This window comes from Chrysochloris asiatica, unplaced genomic scaffold (genome assembly GCF_000296735.1).
Source record: "Chrysochloris asiatica unplaced genomic scaffold, ChrAsi1.0 scaffold00002, whole genome shotgun sequence".
NCBI lineage: Eukaryota > Metazoa > Chordata > Mammalia > Afrosoricida > Chrysochloridae > Chrysochloris > Chrysochloris asiatica.
This window is the reverse complement of record NW_006408520.1, coordinates 53,162,520-53,166,409: the sequence shown is the minus strand read 5'-3', so window position 1 is coordinate 53,166,409 and position 3,890 is coordinate 53,162,520.

Sequence of the window (3,890 nt, the reverse complement as noted above, 5' to 3'; positions counted from 1 at the left end):
TTTTATGCAATCTGATTGCCTCCATGTAGCTGTGATCAGGATGTGTGCTTCAGTTTTCCCTCTTCTTATTGCTTAACTCAGAGTAACTTTTATAGGAGTTGTCTGTCCCTCTGGTGTATGGTAGTTGGTATTGGTTCTTGCCTGGATTTTGGTGTTTTATAGAGTATGATTGTATCTTGATTATATGGCAACAGTTGCTATCTCTTCTTGGGTAATAGAGGGTGAGAAAGAGTCCCACATAAAACATAAAAGGAGGAATATAAAACAACAAAACATCAACAGGAAATAAAACAAGGGAAAAAATCAAAACAAAACAAAAAAAAACCACCAAAAACAATAACAACAAAAAGCTAGATTAGATACTGTAGTCCATAATCACAGAAAAGGGCGTGGAAGGAGAGAAAGGAAGAAAAAAAAAAAATCTGCAGCCTAAATGAGTACGATTTTCATGTCCTCTTTCAGCTTCTTGCCTTCAAGGGCTCCTGATAAATTTCAAGATGCCACTGTTTGTTGTTATGCTATATCTCAGGATTTAATTTCAGCCGGTTTTGTTTTTAAACTCTCTTTCCCTTTCCACACCCCTTATTCTGGCCATTTCCCTATTAAAAAACAGTTCAGGGCTGGCTCTTGGTCTGCATATAGCTTTAAATGCTTAGAGTATCTGTGCACATGCATGGAAGAAGAACCCACTAGTGGTTGGGGTGGGGAGTGTCCACTCACTGAGGCACCCTTTTTAGTCATCAGAATGGAGGTGTTTAAAGAGTGGGAAGCCAATGACAGATACAAAAAAAAAAAAAAAAAAAAAAAAAAAAAAAAAAAAAAAAAAAAAACACACACACAAAACAAACAAACAAAAAAACCCCACCAGAACAAAGAAAGTGTATTGTCTACATTTGCTCCGTGGTTCTTGTGGCATTATTCTGTGGTGGGTCTGTTCCCCCACTTGGTCTTGTCATTTGGTCTCATCCAAGTTGTTGGCTCCAGGTCGCCAAGCCCGACAGAATTCAAAAGTACACTATTTCTTACTTCTGCTACAAATTCCACTAGTTATAAGCTTCCAAACTTTTTAAATATTCCTACCTATGTGGTTCAGAGTTTTGGAGCTCTTCCCTGAACCCGCTTTGCCTGGTATTCTGTGGTTTTGCTGTTGGCTCACTTCATTGCACCTCTACCCTATCCGCCATCAAGCCTCAACTCCATTCTTAACTCTTTCAAAAGGACTTTGGTAGCAGATTTGCCTAATTCAATCCATCTTTTGATTACTTGACTGCTGTTTCAAAGAGTGTTGATTGTGAATCCAAGCAAAATGAAGTTCTTGACAACTTCAGTATCTTCTCTGTGTACTCTTATTCATTTGTCCAGTTGTAATTATTTTCATTTTCTTTATATTGAACTGAAATGCATACAGAAGGCTGTAGTCTTTGATATTTCTCAGTATTTTGAGTCCTCTTTACTTCCATCAAGCAAAATCATATCACCTGCTCATCATATGTCATTAATGAGTCTTCCTCCTATCCTGATGCCACATTCTTCTCCAAGTAATCCAGCTTCTCAGAGTATTTGTTCACCATACAGATTGGATATATATGATGAAAAGATACAACTCTCACACCTTTACTGATTTTAAACCATTCAATATTCCTTTATTCTACTCAAGCAGCTTCCTCTTGGACTATGTATAGGTATTTCATGATCACAATTAAGTGTTCTGTTATACATACTCTTCACAATGTTATTTATAGTTTATTATGATTCATACAGTTGAATGTCTTTGCATAGTTAATAAAGCAAAAGTAAACATCTGTCTGGTAATCTCTGCTTTCAGCCCAAATTCATATGATGTCATCAATGATATTGCTAGCTCCATGTCCTCAACTGAATCTGGCTTGAAATTCTGGCAGATTCTGGTCAACGCATTGCTACAACTTTAAAAAATCATCTTCTGTAAAATTTTACTTGCATGTGATATTAATGCTATTGCTCAATGATATCAACTTTCAATTGGGTCACTTTTCTTTGGGATGTGCACATATAAGGATCTTTTCCAATCTCTTGGCCAAGTACCTATCTTTCAAATTTCATAGCATAGATGAATAAATGCCTTCAGTGTTGCATCACTTTCCTGAAATTTTTCAACTTGTATTCCATCAATTCTTGGGGGCTTGTTTTTTGTGAATTCCTTCAATGCAGCTTGGATTTCTTCCTTCAGTACCATCAGCTCTTGTTCATATGCTACCTTTTAAATTGTTGAGTATAGCTCAAATCTTTTTCATAGAGGGCCTCTGTACATTCCTTCTATTTTCTCTTGATACTTTATTCATCATTCAATATTTTGATGATAGAATTCTTTAATATTGCAACCCGAGGCTTGAAACTTTTTCTTTAATTCTTTAAGCTTAAGAAATGCTGAGTGTGTTCCTCACTTTTGGGTCTCTTAATTCTAATTCTAGGTCTCTACACATTTCATTATAATACTTTCATTGTCCTCTAGAGCTCCCTTTGAAATTTTCTGTTCAGCTTCTTTATCTTCTCATTTCTTTCAGTAGCTTTGTTTCTGTATGTTCAAAAGTAGGTTTCAGAGTTTCTTCTGACAATCATTTTAGTCTTTTCTTTCTGTCCTGTGTTTTTAATGACATTTTTGCTTGCTTTACAACTCTTCTGGTTTTTGGTCATCTGTATCTAATGCATCAAATCTATGTTTGAGAAGGTCCCTAAGGAAGAGATACTCAAGGTCATATTTTAGCTCTCATAGACTTATTTTAATTTTCTTCAGATTTAGCTTTTACTTGCCTAGTAGCAGTTGATAGTCTGTTCCACAGTGGGCCCCAGGTCTTGATGTAATGATAATTTTGTGCTTTTCCACCTTCTCTTCCCATAGATGTAATCATTTTGATTCCTATGTAATGTGTCTAGTGCAGTCCATGTGTATATATTCCATGTATGATGAAGTCCATGCTGCCTTTTATGTTGTTGAAAAAAGGTTTTTGCAGTACATAATTCATTGGCCTTACAAAATTTTATTATGCACTCTCCAGGCAACTCCACAGCACACAACCAACCAACCAACCAAGCATGATTTCTATTACCATGGGTATATTTTTCATCTCCTGGTCCTCTTTTTCTAATTTTTACATTCCAATTGCCAGTAATTATCAATACATCTTGATTACGTATTTGAATAATTTCAGACTGAAGAAGTTGGTAGAATTCTTCAATTTCATCCTCACTGTCTTTTGTGGCTGGTGCATAAATTTGAATAGTATTTTTCTATTAACTGGTTTTCCTTGTAGGTGTATGGATATTATCTTATTGTAAACAGCACTGTACTTCAAGATTTATCTTGAGATTCTCTTTGTGACGATGCTTGCAATCAATCCTCTTTAATATGTTGTTTCCAGCACAGTAAACCATATGATTATCTGATTCAAAATGGCCAATAACTGTCCATGTTAGCTAGAATACCTAGAATATCAATCTTCTTGAGTTCCATTTACTTTTATGTTAACTTTCAATTTTTAGACTTATACTTCTACATTCCAAATTCTTATTACTGAAGGATCTTTGCAGTTATTTCTTCTCGTTTTCAGTTGTGTCCCATTAGCAAATGAAAGTTCTGAAAGCTTTACTCCAGCCATGCTTTTAAGATCCACTCTACTTTGAGAAGACAGCTCTTCCCAAGTTGTATTTTGAGTGACTTCCAACCTTAGGGACTTATCATCTGGCAATATTTAAGTCAATGTGTCACTGTTATCCATTAGGGTTTCAGTGGTAAACTCTTCACAAGTGGTTTGTCTCTTCTGTTTTAGTTGGAGGCTCCGCTGAAATGGCTCCACCATAGGTGATACTTTTTTGTTGTTGTCAGGTGCCATCGAATCGGAACCAACTCATAG